Raw genomic sequence first — 19,865 nt, forward strand, 5'->3', positions numbered from 1 at the left:
TCATTTAGTAGTACCCATGATGTTGTGTACTGATTTGCCATTGCACGCTTCCATGACTTTGGCACCCCCTTGTCTTCATTTAGTTCTTATTACTACACTGAACTACTCTGACCAAAACCAACTTGGGGGGGATTTATTTAGCTTGTACTTCCAAGTCACAGTCTATCGTGAGGGAAGTCAGGAAGGAACGTGGGCAAGAACCTGGAAATAGGGACTGAAGCAAAGACCATGAGAGAAAGCTTTTTGCTGAATTGTTCTCCATGGATGACTTAGCCTATTGTCTTATATAACTCAGGGCCACCTACCAGGCATGGAGCTACCCATAGTTATCTGGGTACTCCCACATCAACCATCAGACAAAAAACAATATCCCCTCAGATGTGTCTATACACCTATATGTATAGGCGATATCTTCTCTACTGACATTCTATTCCTTCAGATGATGTTAATTTGTACAAATTTGGCAAAAGCAAGGCCGGACAACCCTCTAAAGAAATTTCCTAAGTAGTTCACTGACACTCTAAGATAGTGTCTGCCACCAAGCCAGTGTCATAGTTTATAAAAAAATGTCCAGGTAGAGATTAAACTGCTTGAGTAATGGCTTCCAGGTACTGTTGAGGCCCCACTTTAATTATATTCATTATTCTAAGTAAAACAAAGTTAGAAGGTAGATGTGGCCACTGGTAAGTTTCACAGGATTAGTTATAAGTATTTCTTTACCCTGCTTTTATTTTCTAATAGCATCTGGTCTCTTTTCTGTCTCCATAATTTTTTTTTTATTCTAGGAACCTCATTTAAGTGGAGTCATAAAATATCTATCCTACTGTATCTGACTGATGTAAAGTTTTCAAAATTTTATTCATATTATAATGTGTTAGAATTCATTCTTTTTAAATATTGAATGCTATTCTTTTTTAAATATGGAATGTAATTCTACTGAAAGTATATACTACACTTTTTTATCATCTGCCCCAGGATGCTTATGCTATTTTAATCTCTTGATTACTGTGAGCATAGTTGGACAGATACCCTTTTGAAGGGCTGTGGGTATAGCTTTATGCTAAAGTATTTGATATTTATGTACAGGTCCCTAGGTTGAACACACACACAAACACACACACACACACACACACACACACACATTTTATCACTCTTTTTACTTGTTTGGAGGATACATCTAGAGTTGGAATGGCAGGGCCATATGAAACTGATGGGCACAAGTTAGAATCTATGCTTCACTTTTTAAGATACCACAAGTGTGTTTCCAGAGCAGCTTATCACCACCTAGATTTTTTTTCAGTTTGGTAAGATGATCCTTTATATTGTAGGGTTTTTTTTTTCTTCCTCAAACAACTTAGAGTTCAAACTATCTTTGTGCTTCAACATCACTGAGATATTTTTAATTACAAGAAATTAGTGAAATAGATTTGGAATCAGGAAGCACAGTTGGCCAGAGTCTAGTTGTAATTGAATAGAGATTTGAGAAGAAGGGAAATTGTTTTTTCCCCACCATGGGCTGTTTTCTTTGTTTAAGCCAAACTGCCTGTGTATTGATGAGCAAATATAAAAATCATAAGGGGAGTGGGATAATTTTTATAGAAGTATCTGTCCAGAGTGTTTGGGTCTTCTTTACTCCCTACTCAAGACCAAACACAAGAAAAGACTCCTGGAAACCACCAGGGTGGCAACTTACAGGATTGTTGTGGTTGCTTTTCCAGTCTTTATACTCCAAATCCCTCCTCCTCTCCATATTTTCTACAGAGAGAAGAACACCCCCCTCACACACAGACACACACACACACACACACACACACACACACACACACACACACACACACTTCAGTCTAAAACTATACAAGGAACTGCCTCTTGAAAACACTATGGGAAGACCTGCATTTCCCTTAAACGTGACCCACACCAGGGAATAAAAAAGTGCCTTTTAATTTTGAAGGTTTTCCTAAAGTTGTACTCACAGAAAAAGAAGCATGAATGTGGCCTTTGGAACACTCTAAAGACAGGAAGAAAGACCAGTAGCTTGGATCCTATCATGGATTCTAAGCTGTTACTTTTGCATAGTTTGAGGACAATGTTTGATATTATAACATGCCATCTATTTCCTGACATGACACATTATATAGATGCACTCAGTTGGCTCAGTTAAAGTAATCCAAATATTTGTAGTCAAAATTAGAAAAATATTTCAGGCAAAAATAGAACTTCTAAGGCATAAATTAGTATTTTATGAAGGTATAGTTCAGACTTCTCTGACTAGTGTCTAAGGTTTTGTTTTTCCTCCTGTTTGAAAATGTAGAAACTCAAACTGGTTTGCTAGTGAGGGGTTCAGATAATTTCCCTTTTTAACACTTATATGGGATAGGCCTGTGTGGGTTTAAGCTTTATATTTCTCTAGTGTTAAGTGTCAAACTCTAAGAGACAAGTGGTTATCCAAATAATTTGTTCTGACTGCTGCTGATGGGTTTGAAAATCCAAATCACCAGCATCATAGTCCTGAAGCTTAGTTCCCTTTTCTTGAAGAATAAGCTTCTATGGTCCTCTCAGAGAACTCATAATATGTCCAGCATAGTACTCCTATGGAAAGTGTTTCTTCTTTCTTTGTTTCTAACGAGTGTGATATATAATGAGAATTATTCTGTTTACTGCATTGTGGCACTTACAGAGAAATACTGTGATTATCAGTTTGTGGGGAGCCCAGGTTGGCACTACAGAGTATTTGTGTAGTCATTGGTATTCTTAGTTAAAAGAAATGTATGAATCTAACTTATGGTTAGTAATTAGCCCCTTTGCTACATATCACTTGTCTACATATCATTTGAGGGAGATTAAATTTTTTGAAATATTGACTTAGAATGCAAATAAGCTCAGCATCAAATTGTTGCTTTGGGTGGAGGTATAACTTTCACTGATATGATGGACCAAATGGTGGGAGGAATTATGCTCTGTGTGTTCAAAACAGTTGGATAGCTAAATAATGAGAGAACTCTATATTTATGAGTCTTCCAGTACATGGCCTAAGAAACTTCAAAACTTTTAAGGTATATCTATCTATATCTATATCTATATCTATATCTATATCTATATCTATATCTATATCTATATCTATATCTATATCTATATCTATACCTATATCATCTATATCTATATCTATATCTATCTATATCTATATCCATATCACCTATCTATATCTATCTATATCATCTACATATCTATATCTATCTATATCATCTATATCTATATATATTTCCATAATTATTTAGGATAGGGAAGAAAAAATAATTTATTTATGGACTTACTGATCCATAAGTTTAAAATATGTAGAAGGGACTGGAGAGATGGGTCAGCAATGGGAAGTACTGGCTCTTCTTCCTGAGGACATTTGTTTTTATTCCTAGCTCCCACATGTTGGCCCACAGCCTTCTATAACTCCAGTTCCAGAGGATCCAATACTCTCTTCTGGCTTTTGTTGGCATAATACTTGTACATGGTTCACAAACACTCATGTAAGCAAACACCAATATGCATAAAGTAAAACTGAGACAAAATGAAAGACACTGCATAGGACACTTATGCTGATGAATACTTGTATGACATTTTATAGTTTGGAAACTAGTCCCAGCATATTAGAATAACAGATAGATTCTGACTCCTGAGTCTGAGGTGAAGCCTGAGAATAGAAAGTTTTTGAGGCAACCAGGTGATTCTGTTGAATACCTATGGTGGCTACATTAGAGTACTTTTCTGCTTCTTTCATTTGTCCTTGCCGCACTAACAGGATTGTCATATTCCTGGTGATAAAACATTGACTAATCAAACCACACACATTTACAGAATTAGAATCCATTGTACAAATATGCCAGAACCCAGTTTAGAAATTTGTTGCTCTTATTTAGAGACTCCTGAGTTACTGATTAAGTTTTTGGTGATGCAAGAGAACCTATGCCTTAATATGTGTAAATATGTTACCACTGAGCTACAATACCAACCTGAAGTATAGTGCTTGGGGAACAGAGAACATTTTTAAGAAATATGGCAAACTGGATACTGTGGTGATGCCTATAATTCTAACACTTGGGAAGTTAAGGCAAGAGGATCAGAGTTGAAGGCCAGTCATATTAGCTGACTTACACTGGTTATCTATAGCATGTCATGCTGCCTAAATATATATTGGTTCTTATACCCTTCTGTTTCCAATATACATTCATCCAGGTGAATCTTTGCTTATGGTACTAGTTTTTGAAATAATTAAATTATTTATAGAACCTCTTTTTCTTCTCAAAGTATTCTGGTTTGGATGAATAGAACAAGACAACTTAATCTCAATAATATACTACTAATATTAAGAACATCCTCCAGAGACATAAGATTTCATATAATTGATAACCAGTCAACAGAGGATGTCAACATAGCCTCTTTTTCTCATTTGCAGAAACAGTCAAGAGTCTCAAGAACTGGAATATCCATATCTTATTGTTCAGACTCATGTACTTTGAGTCAAATCCATACTAAATTTCCTACGTCTTAGGACTTTGATTCTTACTTTGACAGTTACCTAACCCTGATAATGTGTGTGCAGCTTAGTTTACCTCTCTATCTCTTCTGTACCAACATACATTTCCCCACTCAGCAGCCGGGGTCCAATAAACTTCAATATCTGGGCACATACTTCCTTCCAAAGCTTTACTTGGCTACACTCAGTATTTATTAAGTACCAGTAACTACTGAGGTTGCCTAGAAATGTAAGACAAATTGCTGTTTTTAAAAACCTCAGAGTTCAGGATAATAATAGATCTGGCTTTAGATGCAATGGAGGCCCCCAAGGAAAAATTAATGTAGTATTTTTGACTGAAATGGCAGGAATAAAAGCTGTTGCCAAGGGCTTCACCTTCCTGAGAGGCCAACCATCAGTTTCAATAGAACAATGACTACTTTAGCTTCTATACAAATATTTAAGTTTCAAGATAAATGCTGATCATCACATGTTACTTTCCTTTCAATTTTTTTAATGGAGTGGGGGCATGTTTGTGTGACTATAAGCTTAATACATGGGTGACTTATTAATGTATTGCTTTCATTTTAGTATATAGGAGAAAATATTAAAACATGAATAAACTAAATACTAGTCATCTGGCAAAATAAATGAGTCATGTTGGACGCTATCAATGACATAGGAGGCTGGAGAGGAGACTAAAAGATCATTTTTGAAACTACGACCTGGTTTTATAAGCTGAAATTTGTAGAACCTGTCTCCATGGACTTTGTCTTTCTAGCCATCATCATCCTGTATATGAAGGGGTCAGGCATTGTCTCTGTGTGTATGAGTAAGACATCCCATTCTAATATTCTACCAGCATTCCCATGGTGGGCAATTAGATAGAACTACTGTGTCTCCTTAAAACAATAGACTTCACTTCTGAATCCCGAATAGTTGAGGCAAATAATGAGCTGGGGGAATTTTTACTTTGTTCTCAAGTATGGGCTTAGCCCAACTTAGAAATTGTTGAGCCATCTCTATCTGCCAATCTCCCCACTGGTCAATGGGAAATGTATTTTTGGTTCATCTATCTCCAGAAGAGAATTATCTGAATAATTGTAAGTAGCTTGTATCTTCGCCATGCTTTCTTATCAACTCCAGCAGAACACAGCCAACTTAAGGAGATAGGATCCCATCATCACAGAAATCTGAAACAGAAAAGCTCACACCTCATGCACCTGTGAATGCCCCCAGCCTTTTCTCTAGAACTTACCTAATCTAATTCAAATATCCCAAGGAGCGATGTCAATGATTGTCTGCAAACATTATTTGATAGCTGTAGGGCTCTTTTTGCAACATTTACTTTTAAGGTTTTATAAGCAGATTTAATTTGTGGTTGGAGCTCTTTCCCTGTTACTCTGTGATAAACTCCCTTAAACTTTTCTCTCTGTAAAAGTTACTGTCAAATGCCACACAGTTGTTGATGATATTGTGATCTTGTTGCCACTCTCTGTATTTTTAATTAATGCAGATATTAATTTCCCATTACATTAAACATACACATTGAACATCCAATAAAGACCAAAGGGATCTAATTAGATCAAACAAGTTGTTATACTCAGTTTCTCAAAATATAGTTCTAGAGGTCTCAGCAGACATCAAAAATTGTAACTGTGAAGGGGACAAAAAAATTATGACAGTGGAGAGATAGCTCAGCCAATAGGCCATGTGCATGTCTTAAAAGCATGGTGACCTGAATTTGATCCACAGCATCCAAGGGAAAATCCACCTGGGTGCGGTGGTATACAGTTGTAATCTTACTGCCCTGGGGGCAGAGACCGGCAGATCAGTGGCTAACCACTCCAGCCAAAATGTGAGTTCCAGATTCAGTGAGGGTTCCTGTTTCAAACACAGGGTGGTTAAGAGACTGAGGAAGAGATCAGTCACTCACCCTGGCCTACACATGCTTACATACATATGTTCTTGCATATCTGCATATACCCATGCACACCCACACCCACTCACACACACACACACCTTGCCACCCACCCCCCACCCACAGAAAAGATCTGTTTAGGGTATCTGACTGTTATTTTGTAAACGTTTAAATATCAAAAAATGGGGTACTGACAATATATTGTATGTGAGGCAGTCTGCCTCATTTGTTGGATTCCTTTATTTATTTATTTGTTTATTTGCTGTCTCTTGTCTTTCTCTCTTCTTTCCTTCCTTCTTTTGCCTTTCTTGATGAAGAACTCTACAATAAAATGTAGTTTCAAAGTAAACACAGTGAGTGCTGTAGAGAAAGTCAGTAATTGCCTCATGGCAAGAACAAATGGCATTCCGTTCAACAAATTCCTTAGGATCTAGTCATGGGGAGGGAGGCATACTGTAATTTCGGAACTGTGGGAACAAAGTCAACGTGCTGGTGTCATTACAAGAAATGAAAGGTGATTATGTTCCCCCAATGCACATGCTTCTGGCGCTGCCATTGAGACTGCACATTCCCTTCCTTGGAGCAGATTTGTTTGCTTCTGAATCTGACAAAGCACCTATCTGCTGAGTTAATAATTGCTTCTCCCAGCTGGAAGGTAGGTTTTCTGGGCTGATGGAAGGGCTTTAACAGGCAAACTCAGAATTGACACTATCATTCCGGATCTAACTTGGCATAGAGATCGCAAGCTCTGCCTAAGCAGACTTTTCTTGTACCCAGCTTGTTTCGTTTGTGTCTTCAGAGTTCGTTGATTTACTTGATGTGGCCTTCACTGGGGACAAATGCTCGAAATCCTTGGCTTTTTTATCTAGCAGGCCAAAGAATCATATGGCATTTTAATTGCCCCAAATTTCTGGGGCCACTTGACCATAGAAAAGTTTAGTCCAAGCTGGGAGACACAGGTTAGCTCAGTACCCAGGGTCACCTCTTTCTTCTCCTGTGCAGACTGTAGCCCTAAGGGTCTGCATAAGGTGGCTCACCAAGTCCATTTGGCCGGCAAGGCTGTGGAAAGTAGAAACACCTGGACAGCCAGGTTTCTGTCACAGCCTGTAATTGAAATCCTAGCTTGGGGCTGCCTGCCACCCTTGATTCCTTTGACTCACCTTTGAACCTTTTCTGTCTGGATTGAGCCAGCCCTTGCAGAGAGCAATTTTCATGCCACTGCCTGTGTCTGGCTCACATGTAGAAACTCTGCCCTGTGCCAAATTCCAAGTGGGTGTTGCTGGCAAATGGATTAGCTGAACTTGAGGATCACCTTTGTGACAGGTGGCTTGCCATTATTGTTTGTCCTCTTTCATGAAAGGAGACAGAGAGCAAGTGACTGAGGAGGGTGGTGTCAGAGAACCATATGACTTTCTCCCACAGGCTGGAGACTCCAGTCCCTGTGTAGTCTTTATCCTATACCTTCTCTCAAATCCTGAATAGAAACTTGTTTTCAATGGTCGATTTCTGTCAAAGAGCCTGTTCAAGTAGAAGGGTGATGTGTTTTGTGCCACTGGACACTCTGATCAATCTAAGTCAAGAGGTCCATGCCCTCCAATCCCACGGAGCTGTCTATTCACTCTGTGTTCCCAGAGTACAGCCTTGGCAAGGACAGCTCACACTGAGAGGGCTTGAAGGGCTCTCAAAGAAGAGGGCAGTTCAGTATTAAAAGGTGGCTCTGAGCATAAAACACTGGCTGCATAATTTGGAAGACCCATTACAAACTGAAACACGAGGATACAAGTGCTGTTAAAGTAACCTTGGTGTCAAGATCGACCTTTTGAGTCTGTGGTCTCTCTGTGAACACATCACTGTTTGCTTCTTTCAATTTTCTGTGTAACACCATTCTAAGTAAAGGAATGGGTCTGTTGATTTTTATCGTGACTTTTCCTTGGCACCCTTATATTGTAGGATACAAGCTATATAGGTACAGGAATGAGAACAGTTCAATTCTGCAGTCAGGGCATTGATGTTGGCATTTCATAGCACATGTATGTGGATATCTTTCATTGTAATTAGGATGCTAGAGATGCTGCAAAGCAGATTGTTTTAACTGCCCTTGGGTTTTATTATTATTATTATTTGTTTTAGTCTTATTGTTTGAATTTTTCATTTTTTTCTTTCATTTGTTTTAGTCTTATTATTTGAATTTTTTTCATTTTTTTCTTGCTGTGTGTATGTGTATGAGGGTACACATGCATATGTGTGCATGCATGTGTAGAACTGAGGGTAACCTTGGGGATTATGCCTCAGGAACAATAACTACTTGGTTTTTTGAGATAGCAACTCTCCTGATCCTAGTAGCCTAGAACTCACCCATGCTAAGGATAGGCTGTAATCCAAGCACTTGAGAGTAAGGAATAGTCAGTATGCATCACCACACTGGATTTTTTAACATGGGTTTTTGAGGCTGGACTGTGCTGTTTCTCATGCCTGGAATACAGGAGTTAGTTTACTCTCTGAGCCATCCCCCCAAATCTGTTTTTGTTTAAGTTGTGCTTTCAAGACAGGTTTTCATTATGTAATGCAGGCTGACCTTGAACATGTGGCTTTCATGCCTCGTTTTTCTGATTGCTGGGATTGGTGACATGCCTTGCTGTACCCAACTTTGACTTTAGTTCTTGATATGAGTACATTCTCCTAATGGTTCTTCCCAATGTCTTTTCTGAGGAAGATACAGAATGAAAGCAAAGCAAAACAAAACAAAAAATAACAAAGCTGGGTTGCCCTGTCTTTCCTTTTTCTTTTCTATTGTCATGTTTAGTGTAGTGGTTGGTAAACACACGGACATGAAAGAATAAGAAAGGTTAAGACGGATTTCTTACTTGTCTATGTTTTTTAAGAAGGCTTCTTACATTAAAAATGCAATGAGATTCAGTCATGATCTTGCAGCCTCCATTCCCAATTTTTACAAAAAGCTCCATTTTATATAACTGTCTCAACAAAGATCTGGCAAAGAAAAGCATCTGTTTGGCTGTTAACTCAGTCTTCATGCCCTGTCATGGGAGGTATTGTCTCACAAAAAGAAAGGTTCACACATTTCTCCCTTTCCCCACCCTGCGTTCTTTCATCCAAGTCAGTGCATTGCTTCTATTAATAGTTATATAGTAGGTATTTTAGGAGCTGGGAGTCATCTGGTTGTTGTGGTGCAAGTTTCTGTCCTTCTTCCAGAAACAAATAGATACAGGTGTGGACTCATAAGACTTTATTGATTAAAACTAAATGGGCCATTTGTTTTCCATTGGTTCTTGCATATTGCCAGCATCTATGACCAGTCTCCTACGAATATTCTAGGAATAGGAACATTCTCACAATTTAGCAGAGACCTGAAACTTCTAATATGCAACTGTGCTTCTCCCCTCTTGCTTTTAGTGGGTGCTTATTGATCACAGGGTTCATTCAGACTTGCTCCCCACCTCCAACCAGCACCTTGGTAGGAGGGTGCTAGTGGGACAGGAAATGATAGCAGTAGGCCAGCCCAGTCACAATGGCATGCCGAAATCAAGTGCAAATAATTATTAGGGAGATGAAAATTACATAGCAACTTCTTTTTACTAATGGTCTACAGAGAAACAGCCCCATTGTATTTTCACAAAGTTAATTGTCCATGGTGTTTGGAAGAAATTCTGCTTATTACCCTCATGGAATTTTCTAAAGCTGTGGCACAAAGGTTCCCAGATCACATTGGGTGATGTTCTGTTCCAGACTGTTCTCTCAATTTCCAGGACTCCTTCCCCTTTCTTTTGTCCTATGTTCACGGGAAGTTCCTTTTCAAGTCTCTTCAGCTGGTTCTTTTTAGTTCAATGTTTCATTTCCCACATTAGCAAGTTGAATTGTCCCCTTAAAGCCCATAGAAAAGTCAAGAATTCTCAAGTGTAAGTATTTGGATAACAGTTGATTTCTGTCCAAAACAGAATCCTAACTATTCACCTGTAGGAGAAAGGATGATTAGCTTCTCCTGTGCGGAGTATTCTTTAGGCAGTGGAAGTGACCAAGAGTGTTTGGGGTGTGTGTGTGTGTTCACATAGATGCCTGTTTAAGGTTGCTACTAAATGGCTAGAGCAATAGGAATATTTCTGGAACATCAGTGAAAATCAGCAAGGGATTTCAGTTTAGGGAAAATTAGCAATCTCCTTACCTTACACATACAGCTGCTCCACTACCACAACTTAGGCATTTATGTAAGGCTCCTATTCTATAATAAGACACCAAAAGTTCATTAAAGCCTCATTACTGGTTCACAAATTAGGGCAGCTATTTACCACCTTTTCAAAGGCAGTGCTATAATAAAAGTATCTTTCTCAGGCAAGCATGATAGCCATAGATTCCAACAAGTGGCACCAAATAATAAGGTACTAAAACAAAAAGGAAAGCACTCATTCGAGGATCTCAGCTTATCTCTAGTCAAAGAAAATGGACAGAAATAGTAATCTCTATAAATGTACTTTAGGTACACTAATGGACTTTTGTGTCTTGTATAGAGTTTAAAGGTCAAGAATTAAAATAACAATATTAATGGATGCCCATACTATAGAAAGGACCAATTTACAACTTCTATAATATAAAGTCATAGAAGCAGAGATTTATAGGAGGACAGTTGTCATTTGAAGACAGAGTATGCTAACTTAAGGGATGTATGTAACTTCGGTAACCACAAAGACTAAAAGAATTACTATGGCCAGAGGCATATGGTGGCTTCTGTTTAGCCTAAGCCAAAAGTGTCCACCCTTACAGTGGATATAGATCAATCCTGTCCAGCAAGTGACATAGTGATAGTAACAATTAACACACTTCAGTGTAAATAGCCAGATAGTAAATATGTGAGGCTTTGTGAGCCATTTAATCTCCTTTGCAACTATTAAGCTGTGCCATTATCTAATAAAAACAGCCATAGACATTAAGTGAATGAGCAGAGTTGTGTCCCAGTAAAGCATTGTAGACACTGAAATTTGAACTTTGTATACTTTTCATGGATTGTGAAGGTTGATTTTCTTTTAATTGCAAAATAAAAAAAAAGTAAAACAAACAAAAAAAATCAGGCTGCAGATACAAACTAGAAGGCCACTGATTCAGTCTCCTGCATGGGTGTTGCCTAGCGAGAACAAACATCTGTTTGCCCCAGATATAGAATCAATACAGACCAAAGAAATGGTTCTATCCAAGTCAAGCTTGGTGGAGCAGTAAATTTAATCAATGTTACAAGAGTATGAAAGGTGGGTTACCTAGGCAATCATGGAAAACTTATGATTAGCCCTACCATAGAGGATGAAGCTCTCTGTTCCTAGTAATTGTTGAGCTCTCTGTGTATCCTGTGTAAGTACCTCTTATATCTGTGCTACCTACCATAAAGCTCTTTTTAAGACTTGTATACCACATAAGCCGATGTTTCCTCCATAGGGTATCATTAACAGACCCACTTTTGTGACAGTCTACTGTGCCTACTCATAATTACAACTGCTCTGGTGTCAAATGGCAACAGCTGTGGCATGGCTGGAGGGCAGTGTTCCACTGTGTTGGCCCCAAACAAAGCCATTCTTAACTCACTGGTGGCTGCTAGGATTTTGGCCCATGGGTTATAATTTGCATATCCTGTTCTAGATAAGCTCTCCAAGTGCCTTTTTTTAGCTCATTAATTATTTTGTTTCATAATTTTACCAGAGTCACCTTCATTCCTAACATGCGATGACCCTGGGCTGACCTGTTTGATCAAGATCCTCAGCCTTCTCTGTAACAAGGCTTTGGGAAAGTCATAAAAATCTCTTTTCTTTCCATTTGTACACCAACTTGATATAATATCTTGTTTTTCATAGGGCTCTTGGGAAATACAGGATATGATACCGTTAAATATTAAAGATAATGATTCCATGCCACCCCCCCACACACACACACCATTATTGGAAACTAAAGATATGCCTTCAGCTCTGCAGGCATGACTTATAGAGTTAAGTTCAAGCTCAGTCATGTTGCTAAGCAATTCTTCTATTTTTGTTCTTCTTTTGCAGTATCTTTTTCTAGCTCAAATATTTAGTAGACGAGAACTGTCTTCAGAATGATACATTTCATAAAGATCTTATTTTCTAGCCATTGGACAGAATTACATTATGTAAATGATTGAAGTATTGGAAATGAAGGATTAAAGATCCTCAGGGTCAGAGGCTGACTCTGAGGAGACAAAGAGGAGGTAGAGCTGAACAGTAAGGAGCAACCAGGCGACAGGCAAGAAAGCTTATAAATCCCTGGTTTTTTGTTTTTTTGGTTTTTTTTTTTTGTTTGTTTTTGTTTTTGGATTATTTTTTTCTGCAGTTTGGCTGGATGTCTAGAAGCAGATAAAAAGAAAACAGCTTGGAGAAAGTAAAATGTACAGGGCTGTTAGAGAGCAGTGATCTGTCCTAAAACGAAAAAAAGAAATTGCAGAGTGATCTGCTCAAATGGGTCTTGGCAGCTTTTGAGGTTTTTTTCTAGATACCTTTAGCACATCCCTCACTTTCAATCCCACCATTCAGTTCCTTGTGGTTGACTGGAACATTCCAGAAAAATAAAATCCACAAACTTAGTTAAATTTTAATACAGATGATTGATACATTTATTCTTTTATTATCCAGTATTGCCAATCTATCCTATTTTTGAAGTAAGATTTTCTATAGGTATGTATCTGTAGAAATAAGCAATATATGTGGGAATCAATAGCTTCTGCTGGAGGTCTTGGCATATATCTTGCTATGGATAATTGAATACTGTTATTTAATGACATTTGTTCAACCTTTTTCACCTAAATATTATAAAAAATGATCTAAGCTAGAAAGATGGCTTAGTTATTAAAGTCTTTTCTGCACAAGTGTGAGGACTTGGATTTGTATTTTCAGCATACATGAAAAAAAAAGCAACAACACAATAGCATGTGCCTAGAACCCCAGATGGGGGAAGCAGAGACAGGAGGATCATTAGGACTTGATAGACATCCAGCCTAGTCTAATCATTTAATTTCTAAATATAATCAATACTGTAATGGGTTTTAGGAATTAATTCCTTTCACAACTGAATAATATACTCTTGTATATATGTACCACATTTTGCTTATCTATTCACTTAATTCACTAAAACATTCACTTATACATTCATGTACATATACTTATATGTCACTATTTTTCTTGTATAGATACTTAGAAGTAGAATTAATGCATTATAAAGAAACTGTACAGTTACCTGTGCATTTTTAATTGGATACTTTCTTTATTTGCATTTCAAATATTATTCCCTTTTCTGGTTTCCTCTTCAGAATCCCCCGATCCCCTTCCCCTGCCTCTATGAGGTGCTCCACTACCAACCACCAATCCCTCCCACCTCCCTGCCCAACTACCCCTAATTAGACCCCTCCTCCCAATGTTTCCACAACCTCCCACAACTCTAGATTTGCACAACTCTAGCTTCTAGTAGAATTTATCTACCAGCTGAGGAAGAAACATTTAATACATGACCCAGTGTGAGAGATATTCTAATCCTGATCTAATCATAATATCTATTGATCATTGATGGATCTTCAATTGTTAAACAGCTAATCTAATGTTCCTACTCCTTTTAAAGCAGGTCTTCTATTTTCATAGCCATATGTTGTAAAAATGAATGCCTCATATATTTTAAATAAAATTTCCGATTTTCATTTTCTAGAACATTTTACAGTCTCCTTCTCCCTCAGTTTTAGAGAGGCAATTTATACTTGGGCCTTGGGAATGTGTCCTTGGAGAAGCACCAGTGATTAACATACAGAGACTTACCCCGTCCTCATTCCATCCCTGTCTGACTAGTTCCCTAGGTGTGACCAATTCATCAAAGTACTGTTTCATGGGCCACTGTCCCAGAAGCAAAAAACTGAATACAGTCTGATATTAGCTCTCAACTGCCCTGAATTTTAATTTGAATCTTCATCAATACTAAAGTTTAGTTCTGAAACCTGGAGCATCCTGAGTGACTGACAGATGCTTACAATGGCATCCTTCCCTGGGGGATTATTCTTAGTCCATGCCTAGATTTGCCTCTTCAGCCTCCAAGAGCCCCTTGGGCCAAGTATCATCATTAGCAGTTTATAATGTACAGATTCTATGGACCCCAAAGAGTTGATTTCTGAAGGACCAGAAAATAATCGCAGTATCACATTCATTCATCTCTTAACTCCTTTGTGATACCTCTCCCTTTCTCCTTTGATGCCAGCCTTCATAATATTCCCTCTCAATCTTTTTGAGCAAATAGCAGACATCTTGTGGTCAAACTCTGAAAGTGCCTTTGTTAGCATCACGGAAATCATAACTAGTTGAAAACCTAATGTTTCCAGGAGAGAGGGTGACATGAGAATAATTTGAAAAGCCGCTGGATATTCTATGAGAAAACAATCTGATTTTCTCTATAAATCAAATCCACGGCTTTTGGTTTCAGGTAGTGTCATCTTCTACATCTGTGTTCATTTTCTCAAGTGGCACCACACACAGATGTCACTTGGGAAATTCTCTGTATTTTATAGCATACATTCTGGAAGTCCCCAGAGGCCAAGTCCTAGAATTAGTAGTGACAAAAGAAAGTAAGTGAGCTGTGGATTGTCAGTATCTACTCCACCTAGCCAGTTTCACAAGCTATCAAGATCAAAATTTGAAAAACTGAAAAACAAAACAAAACCCAATAATGTAATCCCATTAAAAAATAAGAACCCAGTTGAGCATTTTGTCTTTGAGATTGCAAACTTGTACTTTGTGTGGTTCTTGAAAGACAAATACTGAGCTGGGTAACTTTGACAGCCCCACCTTTCTAAAAAATGCCATGCATACTGGCCCCTGTCTGCTGGGTCCTCTCCTGTTCCCTGACCTTTGCTCTCATTTTCCATCTCTGTTGATTTCACAAGCACTGCTTCTGGCCCTGTAAATTATCTTTGTTAGTAGGTGCTTAAGACACTCAGTGTGTGTATGTGTGAGAGTACATGTGAGAAGCGGGGAGATCTTCACAGGCCCTTAGAATCTTTTAAGTTCTTTTTGGGGGAGGGGTGGAATTGAAGTGGGAATTCTTATGTATGGGCAGATGCAAATATACATATATGCACATGTGTAGAGACTAATGTCTAAACTTGGGTATTGTTCTTCAAAGCATAGTCACCTTGCTATTTGAGACAGGTTCTGTCACAGGCCTGAAACTGATGGACTCAACAAAGTGGCCAAGAAGCTGCAGACTTGTCTCTCTACTTCCCTAGCACTGAGAAGATGCATATATGTCACCATGCATGCCTTTTCTTCTAACATGGGTCCTAAGGATTGAACTCAGGTCCTCAAGCCTGCAAGGCAGGCACCTTATCCATGGAGCTCCTACTTCAGTCCTTTACTTTGCATTTCTGAACAGTCTTCCATTCAGGATAAATAACTTTTGCCTGGTATTGACAACTTCATAGCAACTAGATATATCCAATGTGCTCTTGATAGATATACTGGATACAAATACAGTACAGGTAACCTCTGACTGTATGGTCCCCCGAGTACAATAATGCACATGCTGGTTTTATATGTTACATTTTGCTAGCTAAAGGCTCTTACAGAACTGACATGCCACCACTGGAATATGTCCTTAAATATTACATAGGGTTTCTTAAATTCTCATTCTAAGTACATCCTAAAGCTGAAAATATAGTTTTGGCTTCATGGGAAAAACTGAATATTTTAATATGTAATGATCCCTGGCATTTGAGAACACTTCTATAATGACCTACCAACCAATAAATAACAAAGAATTTAGTAGGGAGTGACCATGTACCATGTTTTGTAGTACATAACCATGAAAAGTGGGAGAAATTCCCTGGTGTGGCCCTGATTCCATGGGTTTGCAATTCATTGGAATGAGTTCAAGTTTCCTTATGTAATACATTTAATTCTTTCATTTATCAAAATAACATTCACTAATTATCTACTCCATACCATGCAAATAGTCTAGTTAGGGAAAAATATCATAACAAAAATATTTAACAGCCATATAGCAGACGATCAAAGCTAAGAGAAAGACCAGGAAAGAAGTACCTTGCAAAATCAAGATAACTCTTATCCTTTATTGTTGTCTACCTTTTGGTAACTTCTTCCACAACTGATGGATAAAACCTCTGTGGTCTGACCCAATAAGAACTGGACTCCCCTCAGAAGAAACACTTCTCAGACCAAAAAGAAAGATAGGAGTCTTGCTCTGCACAAGTCTGTTCTTTGAAGTATCTTCATCTTTCTTCTAAAAGCATATTATGGGCAGCACACAAGCACTGGCTGTAAGAAGCATTAGGAGTCCTTAAGTAAACTCTGCTCTAAAAGGTCTCCTTACCCTCCTTTAACCTGCCATTTAAGAACATGTAGGAATGCCTCAAGTCACTTATTTATTGGCCTGTGTTTGTTCTTCCAATGTATGATTTATCTGTTGTGGAATGACCAGTTATGCCAGCATTTTATGATTGTTATGGTTGATGTATGAAAAGCCCTTCCAATTCTTCTGTGTTAAATTGCACAACGACTTTATGAAATTCTTAAGAAAATGGATGCAACTAGAGAATATCATCCTGAATGAGGTAACTCAGTCACAAAAGAACAGACATAATATGTAGTCACTGATAATTAGATACTAACCCCAGAAAGCTCTGAACACCCCCAGAAACAACCCACAGACCATATGAAGTTCAAGAAAAACAAAGGCCAAAAATAAAAGTAAATAAATTGCACTTCCTCATACTGAACTTAGAGCCAATAGGCTGTTAGAAAATGTTCGAACCTTTTCTTTGGGATTGTTTTGTTTTGTTTTCATTTTTGGTTTTGTTTTTGTTTGCTTGTTTGTTTGCTTGTGTTGGTTTGATAAAATAATTTAACAAAAACAAAGATAAGTGAAAGGGTGTTTTTTTTTTTTTTATCTTTTTAAAAAAAGTTCACAGACAAGGTTCATCATGAAGGAAATCAAGGCAGCAGTAGCTAAAAGCAGCTGCTGATGGTCCAGGATCCCAGGTAGGAAATGATGCTGCCCACAGTGAACAGGGCTTTCCATCTCAGTTGACACAATCAATAGAATACCTACAGAATACCTAAGGACTAACCTCCCAACTGAGGCTAAATGCTATCAGTTTGACATTTATCACTAACCATTAAAGAACATGAGTGTTTCAGCCTCATCAAAGTGGATTAAATCTGCTGATAGATTCCTAATATGATAGAAATTTTGGGAGGTAGTAGAAGATTTCAGAGATGGAACATAGCGGGGAGAAGCAGATCATTTCTAGAAACTCCTGGAAGGTTGTATATTATCCTAGGTACTGTCTTTATTCTGTTTTTCTGCTTTTTGTTTTCTATGAAGTAAACAAATTCTTCAGTCACGTTCTCCTTGCGATATGATATTCTCACTGGCACTAATTTAAAAACAGCTCATCCAGGAAGCCTATGAAACTGTGAACCACAATAAACCTTTCCCATTTTTTTATATATTTTGTTAGTCTTTGTATTATTAGGTGATAGTCGTATTGCTGTTGCAGTAAATATAAAAAAATAAAAGTGGTTTATCTCTTTACCGACCATGAGGTCTCACTCATCAGGCCCAATTTTAGTTTGGAGCCTCGCGAACCTCTGGCACCTTGTCTGAGCTGTCACCACAGCCCAACTTGTCCTCGCAACTCCATCCCCTGGTGGTTTTCTACTGCCTGTTCTCTGCCTCTGTCCCGGGATGTTTCCCTACCCCAAAATCCCACATAAATACTCTACAGCCTGATAGCTTGTCATACAGGTTTATATATTCAACTCTCAATCCACAAACCCTCTACACAACAAGATTACATCAAATAGGCAAAGATACAAACTGCCCTTCTATAAAAGATACCAGACCTGTAAAATCCTTAATATTCATAGCTATTTAACACTAATAAATCCCACCTGGGTCTAGTTGGTCCTTGGGAAGTTCCATGACAACCTTCCCCCTCTGTCCTCTTACCTCCACAGTCCTCTAACATCTCATTCTCTGACCTCTTAGACCTCCCTTCTCTCCACATTTCTCACTTCTCCCAGTCGGTGGCATTTCTTTATTTTACTAATTAAAATGGGAGGGTTCAATGGGGACTAGGTTGCCCTTCTCCAGGAAGTAGAATTAACATTAAAATACAAACAGCTTCGGGAAAATCTACATATTGCAGCAACCAAATACTTGAAAATACTTGGTCACATTGCAGCAACAGTCAGGAAATAGAGTAGGATGAATACTGGTCCTCAGCTCATTTTTTTTCTTATATTCACTCCATGCCCCTAGCTAACAGAATGGCTCCACTTGAATTTAGAGTAGGTCTTCCAATCTGAGTTTACCCAATTGAAATCATACCTGTCAAACATGACCACATATATGTTGTCAATCTGATTCTAAATGCCATCAAGTTTATGATCAACATTAACCATTACAAAATAAACATAATTTCTATTATTGTCTAAGACAGATGTTTGTTATTCTATAGCTCTTGTGGATGCAAGTTTTGAATATCGCTGAGTCTTCTAACTCAGGTTTTCTCAGAAGACTACAAAAGATTGACAGGAATATGCTGTTTGAAAAGTAACCCTAGGGAAATAAATGCATTCATAGGGATTTGGTAGCTACTGGTGCACTCTAGAGTTGTTACACTTGGAGAGAGGGCCCTATCTCTCATGTGCAGTTGTCCTGAGACAGCCCTTGAATTCTTCCCAAGCTAGATTTTCCAGCATTACTACTTATTTCCTGAGAAATTTCGAGCTAAAAAGACTAGACAGAGTAGCAGACAGAAATCATCATTTTTGCAACCTAATCACGGAAGTGTAATCTCTTCAACACTGTGCCATAGTCCATTAAGGTAAAAGCAAGTCAAAGGACATGGTATTATACAAGGCAGTGGATAATAAGAGACAGGGATCACATTACTCCAGGCCATGTTAGAAACTGTCTCGCAGACACGTGTTTGGCTTAGCAAACACTTATCATCTAACACATTAGACACTAGAGTATAACTCTGATTAATAACTGGCCCTTGTTCTCTGGGAGCTTTGCTCACAGTCAGCTTGGGATCACAGCCATAGAAAAATGTGGGCTCTGCTGGTAAGATTTGGAGAGAGAGTTGACATTCAGTATTTTATAAAAACTTTCAGGCAGTAATTATGTTTCTGATTCAAGGACACATTTGGTTATAAGGATTTTAACATATCATCCAACACTGGTGACACCACTATCAGCATTTGCTGATAACATGGTATTGGCGACAGGCTGTCAGCTGTCTTCCGGCTTGATTCTTTTTTATTTCCTGTCCTTGCTCATGGTCTACCTAGGTGATTATATATTGTTTACTGCTTCTCTGATACTTTTAACTCCTGTGTTAATGATAGTATGTGAAAGGACCTGTGACAT

General features: G+C 38.2%; 1 protein-coding gene across 3 annotated transcripts in view; it reads left to right on the plus strand.

Moving 5' to 3' along the window:
• Nucleotides 1-19,865, plus strand: part of FRMPD4 (FERM and PDZ domain containing 4) — a gene marked incomplete at both ends in the record, with an annotated part of 949,207 nt that overhangs the window by 695,911 nt on the left and 233,431 nt on the right. The gene's annotated exons all lie outside the window — the stretch shown is intronic.

This window comes from Micromys minutus (assembly GCF_963924665.1).
Source record: "Micromys minutus genome assembly, chromosome: X".
Classification (NCBI taxonomy): Eukaryota; Metazoa; Chordata; class Mammalia; order Rodentia; family Muridae; genus Micromys; species Micromys minutus.